The 20,114-nt window shown below is 49.5% G+C and overlaps 1 protein-coding gene across 15 annotated transcripts in view; it reads right to left on the bottom strand.

The window, feature by feature from the left end:
- The window catches only part of MICAL3 (microtubule associated monooxygenase, calponin and LIM domain containing 3), a 147,978-nt gene extending 128,258 nt beyond the window's left edge, over positions 1-19,720 (bottom strand). For all 15 annotated transcript variants that reach the window (XR_007470271.1, XR_007470272.1, XM_049694790.1 and 12 more), the window contains exons 1-2: positions 19,536-19,720; positions 18,846-18,896 (exon numbers count right to left, since the gene is read on the bottom strand). The gene's annotated coding sequence lies outside the window, so the exon portion shown is untranslated. The remainder of the gene's footprint in view (positions 1-18,845; positions 18,897-19,535) is intronic.
- Positions 19,721-20,114: the final 394 nt, after the last annotated feature.

Raw genomic sequence — 20,114 nt, 5'->3', positions numbered from 1 at the left:
TACCAGAGTGGTGAGCCCTTTCCGGGCAAGCTTTTCGGAAATGGTCATTAAGGTCAGTGCTAATTCATGTCTGACCATGAGTCTGAGAAGAGAAAGGTGGGTTGGAAAAAATGTGTCCTGAAGTAACTTTTTGGGTCCTTTGGCCATGATCATATGAGAACCTGAGACAGGCTTTCAGATGCTCAGAGACAGCAACGGACCCCTGACGGAATGGACTGGTGTCAGCAGCTGCAGAGACCCCTAAAGGAGCCTGGCCTCTCCATGAGGCCCCCAGACACTCAGAGCAGCTGGAGATGGCAAGTGTCCCTTAGTTCCAGCAATTCTCCCGGGCAGTACGAGGTGAGCCCAGCCCAGAGACAACCAAGGCAGTCCTGCCAGGCCAGGCCCGCTCTGCTGGAACCCTAATGGCCCAACTGCACCACAGCAGGCCCAGGAAGGTCCAAGGTGAAGGCAAATCTCAACAGGCCCACTTAAGAGTAAATTCACATGGAACTTTTGCTCCTTGGGCTCTTTAAATCAGAGGCAAAATTCTGCGGCTGTACCATTCCCTTAATCTACGTTACAGTTGTCACCCTATAGCTAAGTTTACCTCTACGATGAAAGCATGCTGACAGCAAGAGTTCCCAAGCTCTGTGAGGAAACAAGTGAAATTTTTCCAATTATTATTTATTTTCCTGAAATTAACTCCTCTTCCTACCCTTTCTTGGGCCACTAGAATAGTTTCCTTGAAAATGCCTCTAGGGACTTCCCTGGTGGCACAGTGGTTGGGAATCCACCCGCCAATGCAGGGGACACGGGTTCGAGCCCTGGTCTGGGAAGATCCCACATGCCACAGAGCAACTAAGCTTGTGTGCTGTAACTACTGAGCCTGAGCTCTGGAGCCCGCGAGCCACAACTACTGAGGCCACGAGCCACAACTACTGAAGCCTTGCGCCACAACTACTGAAGCCCGCGTGCCACAACTGATGAAGCCAACACTCCTAGAGCCGGTGCTCCACAACAGGAGGGGTCACCGCAATGAGAAGCCCACGCACCGCAACTTAGAGAAAGCCTGTGCGCAGCAACGATCCAACACAGCCAAAACAAAAAACAAAACACAAACAAAAAGAAAATGCCTCTATCTTTCTCTTAACAGAGAAGATTAAGGCAGAAACAACAAAATCCCTTCAGTGCAAAAAGCACTATGTGCTCTCATGAAAAACAAAGGCTCTTTCCAGGTATAAGAAGGCTCCCTGTTCTAGGTGCCTGTGACTGAGCTTTAGAAATAAATCAAAGCTATCTGCAGCCACAGCTCTGCTCTCACCTTTCTCTATCCCCTTTGATAGCATGAACTAGAAGTAACAAAAGAGCAAGAGCTCTGCTGTCTGCTTTTTGGGGGCTTGTCCCACAGAGAAAACAGTCAGTTTGAGCTTTATGCCATGACATCATCAGCCACCAATCAATGCAGAGAAGGAGCAGGTTTTGTCTGTGGAACCAACCACTGCAATTGTCAAACTGCAAAAGGCAGTGCAGGTGTGAGGTAGGGTTTTCTCTTACCCTCTTTCTGTTAAACTATAAAAGAAAAGTGAGAAGAAGAGGGAAAAAACTTGTCTATGGAAAAAATAAAGAAACCCCCAAATTCCCTAGGTATTAGCAACAGACCATCCAGGACCCTACACCTGTGCAAAGACTGACAGTAGAAGCCTTTGTTCTGTGAGGCACTGAATGGAATCTTCCCAGGGCACCCCCTGCCAAGAAAATAGTCAGCTTTAGGAAAGTTTTTTTTTAACCTGAGCACACACGCGCGCGTGTGTTTTCAAATAGGGTTCCAAAGTAGTGAAGGGAGTATGGAATAAAAAGAAAATACTTTAGTTATCCAGACATTAGTTAAAATCTCTACCCAGAAACTACACACTTTTTACTTGTGGATCACAGCTGGAGGTTCTTGGGAATTGCTTATTTTCAGTCCATTTTCGTCCCAGAAAATGCTGCCCATCTTATTATGAATGAAGCCGTTTAGCCAAGGTTAGAATATGCAAGGAGAGAGGGGTGGCAGAGGACACAGGGCTCCGAGAGTGGGGGTGAGGGAGCAAACTCACAGAGCAAACATTGTTTACGACTGCCAGCCAAGCTAATGTGGTCTCTCCGCCTGTTCAAGCAGATTATTACAGTAAGTCCCAAACAATCGAGTCAAGGCAGGGAGGGGGCTGACCCAGCCTACGCTCTGCGGATGGCACGAGGGCAACATTCCACGCAAGGTTCGCCCGGGCCACAGTCTGTGCCAGCTCTTCTGGGGACCCACCAGGCGAGAGTGCTGGACATAGCCAAGCAGTAAGGAGGACAAGCTCTCAAATCAGATTAAAGGCCGAAGCGACTAGGCTTCCAGAGGCAGGCACTACACCAGTCCACGTACAGCCACGTGAGAAGGCATGAGGGAGGCACTGCAAGATGCATTTTTCAATGAAAATAGGGTGCAACCGCACATGCTGGGAGAGGCACAGGCTGCTGGGTCCTCACACAGCTATCAGAGGATGGGGCGGCCACACTGCTGAGGGTGGAGCAGTCACTGAGATCACCGTACGATTTACTTCTGACAGTGTCACTGCACCCTCTGAGCTCCTAAACGTTAATATAAACGACAAATATACTATCAGAGGCCATTAAACGGAAATGTCTCACAAGCAGTCAGACTTTTTTTTAAACAATCAACGCACGCTCTGATGTTAACTTCAGGCCAGACTTCCCGAGCTCTCCTCCCAGGGTGCCACCCCATCTCCACCCTCTCCTCTCCGGAGCGGCGCCCTGGTGCAGGCCTCCACGCTGCCTGCCTGGCTCAGCTGGGACTAAGTCTGAAAACCATCCGGGGGCCTGTGCTCCCTGTCCCTCAGCCACTGAGGGACATGAAACCGATATTCAGGACACCCTGGCTCTGGTCCCCCCAGAGGCGCACCCTGCTGTGAGCCCCTGAGCGGGACAGTCACCTGCTACAGGAAGAGGGGCCTCCCTCATTGACACTCCACAGTTCCCTGAACAAAACAACAGCAAGATTAGCAGGGGAAACTGCTCTCTTCCACCGGACAAGCTACTCCGTGAGGCTCAGACATCAAGACGTAAAGAGGAGTCCAAGGCTCAGGGGACAGAGGGGCTCCAAGAGAGCAACGGCCTCTCCACACAGGCCTGCCAGCAGCACCAGCGTGCCCCCATCCCACCATGTGCACCCCCAGCCAACCAAGAATGCCGTTCCAGCCCGGCCCGCCTCATCAAAGACCACAGAGACCGGAGAAGGAAGGGGCGAGAGAGAGAAGAGGCTACACTTACCTGGCTGACCAAGATAAAGGGATGGAGTGAGTGAGAAAGGCCAAGCACCACACGAGCACTTCACTGTCGCTCGGGACGGTGGAAGATCTGGCCACGAGCCACGCCAGGGCAGGATCAGGGCCGGGGGCAGCTTTCGAGAGAACACAGCTACTTTCTCAGGTCACGGGAAAAGGCAGAAACAGGTCCAGAGGAATACACTGCAATACCCTTATGAAGCTGTTCAAAATCTAGTCTGCAAGTCAGGACAGAAAATCCTCCCTGGTAAAAGCAAGGTTGATACTAAACGTGAGAAGGAAGGAGTGGCCACAGGTGTAGGACCCAGGGCGAGTGGCGTCTCAGCCTCCAGGTCTTTTCCTTGGAGGCCCTCTGGCCACCCCGGGACCCTCACCGGCTCTAATCACAGGAGCGCCTTCTACATCTGCACTAGAGTCCCGAAGGCCAGGGAAGGCGTCATTTTCTGTGGTTGGTGGGGGGAACCCCTACTTTTTAAAAGAACAGAAAAAAGGGGAACAAGGCAGCTTGTCTATCAATTAGAAAAGCTGGCACTGCTGGCTCTTTGACCCTCAGCTCTGCAGCTGGTACGCCTCCTGTGTGAACAAGAGTGCAGGCTGTGCACAAACATGACCCAGGGGAGTTTCTTCCATTTAGTGTCAGGAGAGTTGCCTTGTAAATGGGACACCTCCTTCTTCACGTGTGTGGCAAAGACCTCTTGTGAAGAGCCTCTGTGAGAACACCTATCCACAGTCCCAGAGCATCTCAGCACCTGACACACGGAACCATCCTAGTGTCACACACACACACCCGGAATTACCAGGGGACACACATCTAAATCTACCAGGCAATTTGGGAGCATTTCTCTTATCTGGAACATACAGTAAAAACCTGTGTTTTGTGGTGATATCTGTCTCTTTCTTCCTTTTAATGAGGGTTGATTTACTTTCTCTTTGTTCCAAAAGCAACACTCTACTTTGAGCCCGGTTATCACAGGAGGACCACATCTGAGCTGAGGGAGCAGTAAGCTGGTTCTTAGAAGCTGCCTATTTTTAGTCTCTGGTCCTTCCTGACCTCTTCCCAAGGGAAGGCCCCTCCCTCTGCTCTCCGGCAAACAGCTCTGCCAGAGCACAGGACACTCATACCAAGCGGGAAGCAGGGGGCTGGAGAGCCCTGATGCTGCCCCTCCACACGTCAGGGAGGACATTTTTTAAATCACAAAGAAAGTGGGAGCGTGACTCAGAAGAGAAATACTGTACAAAAGTCGTTTGTCGTCCATCTAGGATGGGAGCACAGCTCTGTGCCACGCAGCTGGACTGGACATCTGTCCTGCATCTGTCAGGCACGGTAACCTCGCAGCCCACAGCACTGTTGGCAAGCCTGAACCAGCCAAGACGGCCACTCACCCCGCAGAGACCGAGGCCACCCAGTGGCATGACCGCGACTCCCCAGACACGGCCTGCCTTCTGCCTTCACCAAGCAGGGAGTGTAGAGGAAAGAGGAAAACACCCGGACACCTGCCTCACTCTGAACTCCAAGATATGCCCTCCTTTCACGAGACTTCACAGTATTTTATACATGTAGCTGTTACAGAATCACCAACCTGAAGAGTGAATTCTGCTAATTCCAGTTTTCCACTGACTTGTCATTGTAAAATTGTAAGTATAGAAAGAAGTCTCAATCCCCTCAAGAGTTAAACATTTTTTAACTTGACTTGTAACAAGGTTCAAACATAGTAGGTGAAATATGAATAGATCCAATGCATAAGACAAGGTAAACAGTCTATTTTAAACCAAGAGCAAAGAAAATGAGGAAAAGAATTTGAAAAAGAATATGTGTGTGTGTATAACTGAATCACTTTGCTGTACACTTGAAACTAACACATTGTTAATTAACTATACTTCAATTTAAAAAACGGGGGGAAAAAACCCAAACAAGATGACTTTAAAAAAAGAGTAAAGGAAGTGACAGTCCAGCTGATAAACTGAATGATTTTCATCTTCAAAGAGCTTGATATCTGTGAACTCACCCCCATATGTACACCCCGCCTTGCGGGGGGCACACCAGCAGACAGCAGAATACGACCCGGGCCTCTGCTTCAACACTAAGTACACGCACCGTATCACACCAGCTCCCAAAGCTGACCTCCGATGCCTGTACCACCCCGCTCCCATCCCACCACCTGCCCCAGAAGAAGAAATCATTTCGTAACCTGGCAAGTCCCCCCTTCCCCTCCCGGCCCAAAGGAAGGGCAAGAGCTTGGGGGAGGACTCATCCACTGTGTTGCGACAACCTTGCTGACTTTCTAACTGCATTTCTGAGAGCTCCCAGGACAGTTCTTTAGGTCAGCTTCCACCATTAGTAGTTCTGTGCATCTGTTTGCAGCAGCATAAACCTTGGGGCGGAGGGGGCAGTGGGGGCACAGTCTTCCAAGGCAGCTGCTCCCCTCACAGCCTCACACCTCAGCCTGGCAGCATTTGGTACCAGGCACCTCCCCGAGACTGGTGTTCCTGGGGATACTGAATACAGAAGATAGGGATTGTCCTCCAGAGCTTAGGGCACATCCCGGAAACGATGAGACCACAAGGGGGGCAGATGGAACATGACCCTTAGAAAGCTGTCCCTATTTCAGCCATGTTATAAAACAGTGGGTGTCTCAAAGGCTAGCAAGAATCCAATTAAAGCACTTTAAAACTTCTAGCGATTTTTGAGTCCATGAATGCCTTCATTTGTACCATCTGGCTACCACTTACTGAGCATTATGTGCCAAACACTGGTGTATGCTTTACCTACATTATCTCATTTTATCTTTAGAACAACGTTGTAAGTATGTTGTCACCCTCATTTTAGAGATCAGACCATTAAATTATGGCTTGAGAGAATAATCAAGGCCGCATACCCACAGTAGGTGAGGGAGCTGGGAGAACTTATCCACCGAGGGTTGGCTGGTTCCAACGCCTATGCCCCTTCCACAAATGTTGCCGCACTCAGTGCATTCAAACTTATTGTGCCTCCTCTTAATTTTCTTGCTCTTTTAGCAGTAAATTTTTATGTGCATGCATGTCACATCTCTACATGCCGACAAATGTTTCAAATGAAGGGTGACTGCCAGTCAGCCCACAGATGTTGACTAGTGCCTGCTCAGCGCCGAGACTGCATCAGGTACTGCCAAGAGATCAGAAAGGAAAGATAAATTTGTAAAGGGGAGGACAAAACACTGAGACTGTTAACTGCTAACACTAGGTGATAAACAAACACGACAGGAGGCCCGAGAGCAGGTGCTCCTCTGCGTACACCCAGCACCCGAGAGTCCTCCTAATGCAGATTCAGACGCCACAGGTCCGGGTGGCGACCTGGGAACAAGCTCCTAAGCAGCAAGGAGCCAAAGGATCTCAAAGGTCTACCTGGGCTGGGGTGCTCTGGAGAAGGTAAAGAAGTGAATCAGAAACAGCCTTTACATTTAGAGGACTGAGTAGAACTGGAGAAGTTTGGGATACAGTGTTGGGAAGAGAGAAAATAGTATTTTAGATGGAGCGAAAATATTCAGGCAAAGGAGAAGCATGAAACACAGTCATTCAGGGGATAGCTGTCTGTGTAAAAAAAAAGATAAAAATATTCCCAAACTGTATCACTACTTAGGTACCAAGAATTACGAGACTTAATTCTCTTGAAGAGCCCTGAGTGGCCTGAGAGTAAGTTCGAGGTAGGGAATAACTTCAGCGTGTTGGTCTAATAAAGGGCAACACCCGTGATAAACATCTTGCAGAAGGCAGCCCCAGCTACTCGGCTACTTGGTGCCCCTCCGAGGTTTAAGGCCATGAACTTCGGCGCACACCCAGCCACTAGCCAAAGAATGTTCATGAGATATTTTTAAATGCTTGCCATCCCGTAATGACCAGGAAAGGAAATCCCACTGTCAGCTCCACCCTATGTCGGCCTCCTAACACGGGTCTCCCAGAAGAAGGGCCAGAACAGTGGTCTCCAACTGTGCCATCTGGTGACGTGGCCCAACTTCCGGGCTGGGTCACTTCCTCTGCTGTCTCAGACCAAGTGGCTCTGCCGCTGCCCAGTAAGCTCCTCAGCAAACAGAAATGAAGGCCCAGATGCAGGAGGGGTCACCAGGATGCCCCGACAGCATGCACGCTCTGGGAAGGCAGGGCAGCGCGGCAGGAGCGCAGTGCACACCACAGGGACGGGGTCTGAACCAGGGCTCGTCTCATAGGCCACACAACTGCTCTCAATCCATTTGTACATTTATAAAATGGAAATCACAATCCAAGCCCTGCCTACCCTACTATTGCAAATCAATTTCAGCAATGTCTGTGAAATGCTTCCTAAGCTGTGAAGCACTATAAAAAAACAATTCCTTACTCTTAAAGGGTCTGAGAGATAGAGAGGCCCTTTATGACACTCTCCCTTTCTTGTCAGCACCCCACTGTCTATATCTGGTATTTAATATCCCTTTCACCAAAGGAAAAACTCAAAGCACAAAGAAGAAACCACAGGCCTGTTCAAGGTCAAACACCAAATACGGGTGTTTGGAGGAGTGAAAGCCATGGCTCAAGGTTGCCACGAAGTTAAACATTTTTCTGTTATGGTAAAATAAGAGAGCAACTTCCTAATTTGCCCTAGAGGTTCAATGTTTTAACCCTTCCTAAAGGTGCCCTACAGAGTCAAACCACTGGACTCACACTTGTGCGAACCAACCCGAGAGCCTAGGTGGAGCTGATTGAGGGTGGACAGGACTGCAGCACTGACCCGACAGCTCCTTGGACCACATCAGCCGTGCGAGCAAGGCTGCAGCTTCCTTTTCTGTAAAGACAGGCCAGGACTAGCTAAGTGATTAGACCTCCTGTAGGCAGCCAGTCTCCAACACCCAGAACAGGCAGAAGCTTCTCTGAAATAGTTAGGTGCTTGGCCCAGCACCTCCAAGACCCATGCACCTCCCTACAGACCCTTTAGACAATCGTGTGTTCTAATTTCCTTAAGGCACCGCTAAGTCCCAGCATCCAGACTAGAAACCTCTGGAGTAAGTGACCAGCTCCGACATGCAAAGGCAGCCTCCTCAAATCTCCCACCACATTCTAGTCTCCCAGGCTTTTAAAGTTTGCCACAATTCTAGAATTGAGAAGGCAGACCTAAGCCAACCTGGGTACATTTGGGGGAAGGGAGGGAGGAGTGGAAACAGAAAGAGGAAAACATCAAACAACCAATCAGTCACGCTGCAAAAACCCTGAGCTTTTATGATTTGTCGTTTGAGGAGAAGAGCTCACACAAGCTGGCACGTCCCGCTTGGCAGGTGCCCACTCAGAGCTGAGGCGCACGGTCCCAGCAGAGCACCTGACGAGCAAAAGGCAACCATCCGTGCGCGACGTGCGTAAGGCCCGGGAAGCCTCAGTTCAACCCCAACTCTGTCCCTTCTCCATCCACGTGGCTCTGCGGGAGTTTCTTAACCCGTTTCCTTTTCTGGCCTCAGAGGAGGCTGGAACATATGTGAAATGCCTCTCACAGTGCCAGACACACAGAAAATACTCAATAAAGCCTGGAGATGAGGATGATGCTGGTGGAAGTCCGCCTTCCAGCCTCACGTCAGGAAACTGAATTCGAAAACCTGCATCCAAGAGATCTCACGAATGCGCTATTCTTAGTGGAAAGTCATCTTGTGACATGTTCCCTCCTCTTTCCTATAGAAGGGAAGTCACCTGTCTCCAGGCACCTGAACCTGATCTGAAGACAGACAAAAACATTCAGCTAACCTTCTCTTGTATCCATAAGGCCAGAACCAGACTCCAGTGGAAAAAATTAAGCACGTGACCACCTAAAATAAACTGAACACAAGAACCTCTGAAACCAGCCCTCAAAAACAACTGAGGGGGGACTTCCCTGGTGGTCCAGTGGTTAAGAATCTGCCTTCCATTGCAGGGGATGCAGGTTCGATCCTTGGTTGGGGAACTAAGATCCCGCATGCCACAGGGCAACTAAGCCCATGCACCGCAACTACTGAGCCCGTGCTCTCTGAAGCCCGAGCGCCACAATTAGAGAGAAGCCTGCGTGCTGCAACGAACAGCCCGTGCGCTGCAATGAAAGATCCCGTGTGCCGGCGTGCCTCAACTAAGACCTGATGCAGCCAAATAAATAAATTTAAAACAACAACAGCTAGGGGACGGGAGTGGGGGACACAAAGCAACTCCATGTAAGCCAGGAACACCCTTCCCTGGGAAAGAAGGGAAATGACAGGCACAGTCAGGCCCCAGATATGGGTAACCTCCTGAGCCCCAGGCTTCCCATAAGGCGCTGTGTCTTAGCTGTCCCAATAACCAGTTGTGATGCTGGGAGCAGGGGACGGGAGGGATCAATATTCCAATAGCCAACAAACAAGAAACCCCTAGTTTTAGTGCTTGAGAAAAAGAAGAATCATTTAAGGAACACTCTGGGGAAGAAGTGTGGTGTTTATACAAAATATCATGTGAGGAAACTGACTGTGAAAGGTGGTGGGAGGTTACCCCCTGCTATAAAATAAGCTCCACAAGAGTAAGGATTTTTCTTTGTTTGGCTTGCTGCTATCGTCTCCAGCACCTAGAACCATGCTTGGAACACAGAGGCACTCGGACACTCGTTGAATGAACGAAATAAAGAGGAAGCAGCAGCTATGTGACGTGGTTAAGGGCATAGGCCATGAGTCAAACAGAATCAGATTCAGATCCTGGTTTTGTTACTTAAGTCTCAACCTCTCGGAGAGACAGACAATCAGAGCACTGGACGGGGACTGGGAGCTGCAGCCCCATTCCACCCTAACCCTAACCCCTAACCCCTAACCCTAACCCTAACCCTATCCCTAACCTTAACCCCATTCCACCCTAACCCTAACCCTAACCCTAACCCCTAACCCTAACCCTATCCCTAACCCTAACCCCATTCCACCCTAACCCTAACCCTAACCCCATTCCACCCTAACCCGCACCATAGTGTGTCTGCTCCGCCCCCGCACCCTCTCTATCCCTGCGTTCCTGTGGAAGACATGCCCACCCACCCCTCTCTACAGGGAGCCTTCCTTCTGTCCTGCTCAGGAGACGGCGGCGTGACTATCAGTGCAGCCAGGGCTTAGCAGGCAGACCAGCACTGGGAGAAGCTAGTGCAGCAGGAGAAACAGAAAGCATCTAAAAAGGCGCCCAGCTGAGAACCCACTAAAATCTAAGAGCCAAGACAGCCTCCTACGCTCGCTCAGAGTGATTCCCACCGATCAGCATCCCATAATATGTTTGATTTTTACAAATTAACACTTTCTCAAGCTGCTGAGAGCACCATTTTCTAAGATGAACCCCACAATTCTCTTGACAGCTCAACGCAAATCTGCTACGCATCTCAATGTGTCAGGGACAATTTCCTAGACAACTTCAGCCAGGGGTGGGAGGTGGAAATACATCTCCTGCCCGAAAAGTCCCCAGCTGACGTCACAGAGCTGCTGAGGATTTCAACTGGAAAAGATCTGAGAGAACTCCAATTAACTCACTGAGCTGAGCATAAGATCCGGGTTTCCTGAGGACTTGGGTCCAGAGAATTTAGGAATTTCAGATTTTTAGTCATAAGCCAAAACCTTGGACCGTTAGGTGGTGTTTGTGAATGTGTACGTGCAAGGTGGAAGAAATAAGCAGGAAGACGGACTCCTGAGTGTGTCCTCTGTAACCCTGACCTCCTAGGAGACACAGCCGCAGAGGGACACGCACATCAGCTTCTCACTGTACTGACATCGCACCCACTCCTCCGAGGACCTGCAACGGTGAGTGACACAGCGAAGCCAAGAGGGGTCGCACATCACGATCACAGCTTCTAAACAAAACAGGGTTCAGAGAGGGAAGGGGAGGAAGAGCCCCGAGATGTAAGAACAGCAACCTCCCAGGTGTGCCCAGGCCTGAGCTGCCACTGCTGCCAACTAAGACGTCACCTCCAGAAATACATGCCCCTCTTACCTACCAGGCTGCCAACTGACTCTTGCAACTGGATTATCATTCAGCTGGAAGGAGAGACACAAGGACAACCAGTCAGTATCTAGAGAAAGAATCACTGTCCCTCCGGACGTCTGCAGGAAGTAGGGCACACTCATGTGAGACATGCCAGCTACAGCAAAGAGCTCAGACACACTCACTCACTGTAGCAAGACTTCTTTCTTAGCAACAGAACCCCAACTTGATCAGGGCCAGCAATGGTACAAAACCACACTTCCCAGCCTCCCTTGAAGCTAGCTGTGACCATCTTTTCTAAGTGCTGGCTAATGAGATATAAGCAGAGGTGTGTGAGCCTTCCAGAAAGACTCCCTTAAGGGAGTTGTCTTACATGGGAGAGCAACTTTTTGTCTTTCTCTTCATTTCTTCTGTTTTGTGTTTTTCTTGGAAACAGAAATATGATGGCTGGAGCTCCAGCAGCCATGTCTGACCACCAGGTAACCTAAAGGATGGAAATCATGTGCCAGGGCAGTGGAGTTAGGTCAGTTAAACTCTCACCTGTCAACCCATGGAGTGGACCACATGCTGCAGCTAATAGGGCCAGAACTTCTATCTTTTTAGACAGAAGGAGGCAACGTCCTGATGACCATGGAAATGGCTACTGGCTGAGCCTCCCACCTCTAGGCCTCTTTACATAATGGAGAAAACCTTCTTTCATGTTTAAGCCATATTTTGCAATTCCCAGCAGTTTTAAAACCAACCCTAACGGATACACTAACCTTTATTTACTAAGGGAAGCTCTGAAGGAGACAGAACTGTGCAGTCTTGCATGGAGAACAGGACAGACTCCAACGGGGCCGCTTACACAGAACGGCTTTGGCTGGACTTTCCTAAGTGGTAAGCCCTGCTACTAAAAAAGAGCAGAGCTTTGCTCGGAGTTAAGAGGAAGGAAGGTTCATCCCCAAGCAACTAAATATTCCACGTTACCCATAACTGAACTCTCAGGATAAACCAACCCAGGGAGGTGGCATGATTTGACCTCTTGGGTGATATTCACGTACAGATTTTCATCACCAATTAAAATTATGCAAACCCCATGACCCTCAACTTCTAACACTTTTAGGCCAGCTCATCTACTACCACCTCCTGCAGAAAAGCCCCGCCAACGCAGAGCCAGCAAACCTCTAACCCTTCTGTCCATTAACTCACCAACTAGCACAAACCCTTACTCGGGTTAGGTGCTCAGTCCACGTGGTGTTATGTTCCCCCAAATGCAAACGCTTAACAGTCAGAGACAACAAGGGCTAGAGGCAGTTATAGAAGAAGGAAAGTGTCCTCCCTGCAAAGGTGCCTCCCCTGCTGGCCCAACCTCACCCTCTTCTCCTGTTAAAGCTGGAGCAGATGCACTCCTCTGCCCCAAAGCCAACGTCAAGTTAAACTGTCCATCCGTGGAGAGGACCATACCACCAACATGCTGCGACCAGCAGGGCCAGAAGGGACCATGAGAAGGGGGCTTAGGTGGTGGCAGTCCTGGCCTTAGGGCCCATTTTGTACCATGTGTGATATACAATGACTGCCTACCCTTTGGAGAAGGGAGGAGAGGGACGGATGGTTTTTGCAAGTCAAGTATTAGGTAGGTTAAGGAAATAAATTCCTCCCGGTAGGGACAGAATCCTTCTAGAACAGAAAAACAAACATAAATCAATAAAGGGAGGAAAAACCCTGGAAAGAGTATAGAAAAAAAGAAAACTAACTTCATGTAAGACAGACCTTATAAGGAAAGTTTACAGGAAATGGACTCATTTGACATGAAAATGAAAAAACTCAGGACACCTTCCCTGCCTTCAAGATCCACTAGTATTCTGGTGTCTAGAAGCATACTTTGTATGCAAAAGAGCATTTACTAATTGTTGACTGATTAGCAAAAGGCAGCTGGCAATCCTCTCTGAGCCTCACAGGAAAAGATGAAAAGCAGATGTGCACAAACAGCAGCAGACCGGCTCTAGGTAAGTGGTCCTCATGTCCAGGGTGGAGATGGTCCAGGCAGCTCGCGGCACCCCCGCCCTACCCTGTGCAGCATGGTCAGTTCCATCCTTACTCCTACAGAGGCTTATCGGCCCTCCTTCCCTGCCTTTCCACTACGCTGTCTGTCGTTACTTCATCATTTGCTTCTCACTAGGCAGTGAGCCCACTGTGCGGGGCGGGGGGATGCATGTCTTATTCAGTGTGTGTGTGTCTGCACACTGTAGGCCCCAGAGCCTGGTTCCTAGAACATAATGGATGCAGAATAAATGGATGAGAATGAAGCCAACAAGTATATGCTGTTCACTCCCCGTGCCTAGCACTGGGGATCAGAGTGAATAAGACAAACATTCCTGTTCTCAAGGAGCTTTCACTCTAGTGGGGGAGACAGCATGCAAGCAAACACCCACATATTAGAGGGAAACACGCGCTGTGGAGGAAAAACGCAGTGTGGGAGAAGAACGGGAAGTGCTGGCTGGGGAGGGTGGCTGCTGTCACCCAGACTGGTCTGGGATCACCTGCAAGGGAAGAGCACACAAGACTGGAGGTGGGATAGTGCCGCCAGGGGACAACAGACTGTGTGGGACCTTGCAGGCCACTGTGAGGACCACTGGCTGCTGACAATACATCTAGTGGTGCAAGGGTGGAAGCAGGGAAACAGGTTTGGTGGTTACTGCAAAAATCCAGGGGATGGATGACTGTGACTTGGCTAAAGCGGTACCACTGTAGGTTGTGGTCAGATTCCGGATCAAAATACAAAAGTGGAGTTCACAGAATTTGCTAATGGATAAAATATGAGGTATGAGAATAAGAGAGCCCAAGGAGCTGAAAAGATAAATAAAGAACAAATACATAAACCTCCTTCCTGCTGGGTCCCACTGGTGGCCCACGCACAGACGAAGTAACCCCTTGGCCATCTCGCTGTGCAGGAGCGTCACACCTGGCAAAGCTGGTCCCCTGGCAGAGGCCCTCCCCCACGCTCGAGAGCTGACCCTGGATCCAGCCTCTCACCCCACCCCCACTTTGCTTCCTATACTCTTGGCCCCGTGACCCTTCGCTAAGTAGATGGGCACATGGTCTCACACCCACAGAATCTGCTCCTTTATCAACCACGAACAGGTCCAGAACAGCTCAGTGGAGCTCCTGATAAAGAGAAGGTCTACATCCTTAGCACGTTCCGCAACTGCTAGAGTCTCTTCCCCACACTTTGTGCCACTTAAGGAGGCAGTATCACCTCCAACACAGAGGAGGCGGCCCAGACTTGGGGGTGGAGGTGGGAGAATGGAGACAAGAAGGGGAAAACAAGAGAGCAGCCGCTGGAGGGTCTGCACCCCAAATCCCCCCTCAGGCTGTGCCTGTCCTCGGCCATTCAAGAGCATCTCCTGTTCAAGGGAAGGCCTCCATCCCCACCCACACGTGCCATCACCACCATCACCAAATCACCCATCTAGACCTACTCCTCTCCTCTTCCACCCCACTTTCCAAAGAGCAAAAGGGTACTTGGCATTTCCATGAGATTCACCTTTAAAAATATACTGTTTGGGGTTTCTTTTCCTAGCCAAATCCATACAACCTTGTCCTGAACATTCAGCCTGAGACAGACAATAAGACATACAGAAAAAAGAATTCAAAATGGGGCAACGGTAGGGAAGTGCTTCTTACTGATTATTTTCTAGGCCAATGACTGTAAGATCATGGTAAGCGTGTCAATCAAGTGTTTGCTGACTGCTCACAAAGTGGCCAACATACAATGACCCCTGGAAGAGACATGCAGACAAGACAGCATTCCCACCCTCAAGAAGCGTACAATCCAATTAAGGAAGAAAGTACCGCAGGCACGAGAGCAAACAAGCAAATGCTTCCTATACTGCGTGGCCAGGCTATCGGAGTAAGGATGGTTAGGATTCGGGGGAGCAGAGAAGAGACAGAGGAGGCACACACAAGGCCAGAGGCAGCACTCAGCAGAGCGCACGCAGGGGACTGGGAGCGTGGTGACAACTGCCTGTGGGCTTTCAGAGCCAGGTATAACAGCTGATGGGGGCCTTGCAGGCAGCAGCCCAAGCTTCGCAGCAGGATGGCTTGGCCACAGCCAGGAGGGTGGTACCAAGGAGAATGGAACTGCAGCCAGGCAATGTCCAGGAGGCCTGGACAGTCACTTGGGCATAAAATGAAGGGGGAAGAGACTAGAACTATAGCAATGGGAACCGTAATCTAAAAAGGGAAAGTCCTTACAATACTGAGCACCAATTATGGCAGGTGTAGTTTTAGACATAGAAGATAAGCGATTTCCAAAGATATTTTGAAGAAAGAAATAACAAAGCAGATTAGCTATAGAGGGTATACAAACCAACTGCTGACTTTATTTATTACCTGCATTCTGTTCAAGGTGGAAAGGCTAATAAATACTTTATATCCCAATCAGTGGCTTAACTTTATCTACAACTTTCCTAGACACAGAATGCTTAAAGGAAGACTCTGTCAGGGACACACACACGTGAGATGAAATGACAGCCATCTTTAGTCCTTCACGGAATTATTTTGCTTCCCTGTGTTTTACATAAATATGGATGAAAAGATCTGAAAATTCCTAACTATCTCCCAAGCAGTAAAGCAAGACCGTTGTTAACACGCAACGGGCCTACATCGCCATTCCTTACCCTGCCACGGCCAAGCACACCTTCCTTCTGCGGGAGCCTAAGGAGGTGATGACAACGGGCAGGGGCTCGAAGTACCTCTGACCCCCCGGGCACTGAGGAAGGCTTTTCACTCATCTGAGCCCTCTCTCACCCTCTTAAGTGCCCGATAAGCCCCAGGGGTCACGACAAACCTGGCACACAGGCTCTGCTGAAGACACGGCCACATGCACTGGGAGCCATGAAAGCTTCTTCTGCCATCTCCCACCCTAACCCACACTCCAAAATGCCACAGACTGAGCATCAGCCTCCCAGGGAAGATGCTCCTGGCTTCAGACAACTGAGCAGCCAGCTGAGGGTCAGGTACCTAGGGCTGTATTTAAGGATGTGGCCCCTCTCCGCTGCATTTAGAACAAAGGGCAATTCTGAGCCCCCCAGACTCTTCAGTGCAATGGCAATGACGACCAAGGTGCTCACAGAGACACCCTTCTATGCGTCCCCAAGGCAAAGGCAGGTTGGTTTCCTAAGCCCAAGCCACAGGACATTTTAAGTGGAGTATATTCAAAGCAGTACACTAGTGAGCTGGAATCCCGTGTCCTCACAAGGATGAAGGAGGAGCCAGTCATTACCCAAAACCCGCCTCTCCTCCTCAGCCCCAGTGCGAGAACCAAGGAGGGCAAAGCTGGAGCAAGCCCCGTCTGCTGTATCACTCTGCCTGCTCCGACCGGCTGTCCTCCTGCACATCCTTCTGATGCACTTTGACCTTGCACGGTGAGGCCAAATGTGCACAAGCCCAGTCTTCTGGCGAGTCACAGAGGAACTGCTAATGGAGGCTACTGCTCCAGGTAAGACACCACTGCCCTCCAACGAGGCTGCTTCTGTTTGAGCATCTGCCCACGGGGCTAAGGCGCGCATCTGGGTTTTGTCCACCATCTCTGCACGTGGCACATGTCCATACTTATTACCAACCGTAACGGGGGGCAGGGGAGTCAAAGAGATTAGCTCCACAAGACTTTGACCCTGCCTGAGATGAAAGTCTTAAAACCAGACTCACACCTCTGCCAGCTGTCACCCACCTCAACACTGTCACAGCCTACACCAGAATCCTACAGACACCCAGGTTGTGTGGCCAGGGAATTGGATCCACAAATCAACTGTCCCTTTAAAGATCCGCAGCAACTTAAAAGCAGCTGGTTTCTGGTATGAACCAGTCCTCAGAAAGCAACTCTCACTTCATCTACAAAGGACAAGGTCCAACAATTTGAGTTTTGTTTAAAAAAAATAAAATAAAAGGAAAGAATTGCTCCACACAGATAAATTCAAGACTCAAGACACAACTGCTGGTTCAAGAACAGGGCTTGAGGGCTTTTCAAAGCAGCCAGAAGGCTGCTGAGTGTGACTGTCCTGCTATAAAGCTAAACATGGCTGGTTGAGGTCTGGGTCGAGGGGAAGGGAAACAGTCCTGAACAGAAAGGTCCCGCCTGAAGGGGCACAAAGCAGGCGCAGAGCTCACTGTGGGGCCTCTGCACTGCCCACACCCAGGGCAGATCCAGCAGAGCTGACCTTGCCCGTACAGGCAGGTGTCTCCTGCCCTGCCCTGCAGTAGCAAGTCCTCGGACAGAGGCAACTGTGCGGCCAGAGGAAATCCAGACTTCTCCTCTCTCCTTTCCCTCCCTCCCTCTTTGTTTAAAAGAGAAGGGGAGGGACTTCCCTTCCCTAGTGGTCCAGTGGGTAAGACTCCGTGCTCCCAATGCAGGGGGCCTGGGTTCCACCCCTGGACCGGCAACTGGATCCCAAATGCCGCAACCAAGACTCTGCATGCGGCAGCTAAGAATCCCACATGCTGCAACGAAGATCCCGTGTACCGCAAATAAGACCCAGAGGAGCCTAAATAAATAAATAAATATTCAAAAAAAAAAAAAAAAAAAAAGAGAAGGGGAGTATTTCTGTGCCTAAGAAGTGTTGCAACCGCAAGAGTCCTATATCGAAAAACAATGACTGAGGACTTCCCTGGTGTCCTCAGAATCTGCCCTGCCAATGCAAGGGATACAGGTTCGAGCCCTGGTCCGGAAGGATCCCACATGCCGCAGAGCAACTAAGCCTGTGTGCCACAACTACTGAGCCTGTGCTCTAGAGCCCGTGAGCCAGAACTACTGAGCTCACGAGCCACAACTACTGAAGACCACGCACCTAGAGCCCACGCTCCTCAACAAGAGAGGCTACCGCAATGAGAAGCCCACACATCACAACAAAGAGCAGCCCCTGCTCGCCGCAACTAGCGAAAGCCCACACACAGCAACGAAGACCCAACGCAGCCAAAAATAAAAGATATAAATAAATAAATTTATTTAAAAAGAAAACAAAAAACAATGACTGAGACGCTGCTTTGGGAAAGATCTCCAGTATTTTCCTTACTTGCTGCAAGTAATAAATCCTTCCCTCTCCCCCCACAAAAAAAAGAAAAGAAAAGAAAACAATGGCTGACTTTTTAAAGCATTTCAGTAATACCTGGGATCTCTAAAAGATCCTGAAATTGGCACAAGATGGTTATAATTTCAGTGCTTAAGAGAAGCTCTGAAGTCACATCATTTCCACATAGCGATCAGAGGTAGTTTCTTACCATATAGTTGGGAGGCTTTATTTTTTGGTCTCCTGCCTCAAAGAAAGTCCCTACTCCAAACCAAGTACTGTGACGGTAGTAATAATGATACTATCAAAAATATCAGCTGCAATGTATTAATCACATTACCACATGCCAGGCATGTTTAAGAGCCAGCGACCTATCTTTCCTCATTTAATTCTCCTTGTGAGGTAGGTACAATTTTTAGGCTGATTTTATAGATAAGAAAAAGGAGACACAGAAAAGTTAAGTAACTTGCCCAAAGTCACACAGTGAATGATATAGCTGGCACTTAACCCCAGGAAGTCTGGAACCATTAGATTAAACAGCCTCTGTACTTACATCTGCTAGATCTTCATCCTGAAACAACCCTGTGAGTCATCATAGGGTTACCTGCAAATTACAGATGGGGGAAAAAAAAAATGAAGAAAGGTCAGATAATTCGTCCAGCTAGTACGCTATAGGGACAGACAGGGTCAGGAATCGGATCCAGGTCTCTGACCTCCAAGTTCTACACTCTTCACTTCTCCATACTCCAGGGCGGCTTGATCAGCCAACAAGGGACCTCTGTACAGATGGCTGTTCCCAGGACCAGAAGAGGTGACACTAGGTCCCAAGGGCATACAGGCAGGGAAGAATTAAGAACCATCATGCCATGAGGAATCTGTCATCTGCTGCCCACTTCGTGGCTCTTAAACAGGATTTACCCTGTCATGTCCTGCTCAAAAACCTACAGACTTATTATCCCTCATAGTGTCTCCTGTGTGATTTCAAGTCCCTCTGGCTTGAGTTACCCGATCTCATCTCCCACTTTCCCCAAGAAACCCAGCCCTCCCTCCAGTTTGGCAACCCCACTCCACCCCACCCCAGGGCACATCCCTCTCACTCGGACATGGCTCACGTGGTTCCCAGCACCTGAATCCGCTCGTGCTCATCTCCCTGCCATGTTTCAGAGCCCCTCGCCTCCCCCAGCCCTTCCTGAGTGCCTCCGCCTCTGGGCGCCTTCGCAGTTCCAAACAATTTCATACTTACTCACATCCAAGCAGTATTGTTTGCCATTGTTTCTGTTTCCCAACGGAAAATTCCTTAGGGGAACAACCATGCAGGATCTCAGGAGGCACAGACACCAGAAGGCTTCCGAGCACAGGCTTAGGAGTCAGACAGAGATTGGATCCTGACTGCCACACGCTCAGCCGTCCAATTCCTAGTTGGCACACCTGTAAAATGGAGGTGAAAATAGTACCTACCTCACAGGGTATTTCTAAGAAGTAAATGAGAGAATGCATCTCTATAACGTTTTCCACAATGCCTGGCAAAAATGCTCAATAAATAATTAATTCAACGATAACATACTGGGCCACAGCCCTGCCTAATGTCTGCTGACTGTGCAGCTGGAGCACAACAGACACCTGCAATTAAGTGATGGAAGACTACTGAAGGTTGAGGACTACTTGTAAAAACTAGACAAAAGAAGAAAAGCAAGAGGGAGCTCAAGAAAGTAAAATAATAGAGTGGAACGGGGAAAACAGGATCTAAGGACTAAACCAAATCTGAAAACACTTCCTGGGCACTGACTATGTGCAAGCACACCAAGGGGCACAGAGGGCGTGT

Source organism: Orcinus orca, chromosome 11, assembly GCF_937001465.1.
Source record: "Orcinus orca chromosome 11, mOrcOrc1.1, whole genome shotgun sequence".
Taxonomy (NCBI): Eukaryota; Metazoa; Chordata; class Mammalia; order Artiodactyla; family Delphinidae; genus Orcinus; species Orcinus orca.
The sequence above is the reverse complement of the archived record's forward strand: the minus strand, read 5'-3'. Positions and strand labels throughout refer to the sequence as shown.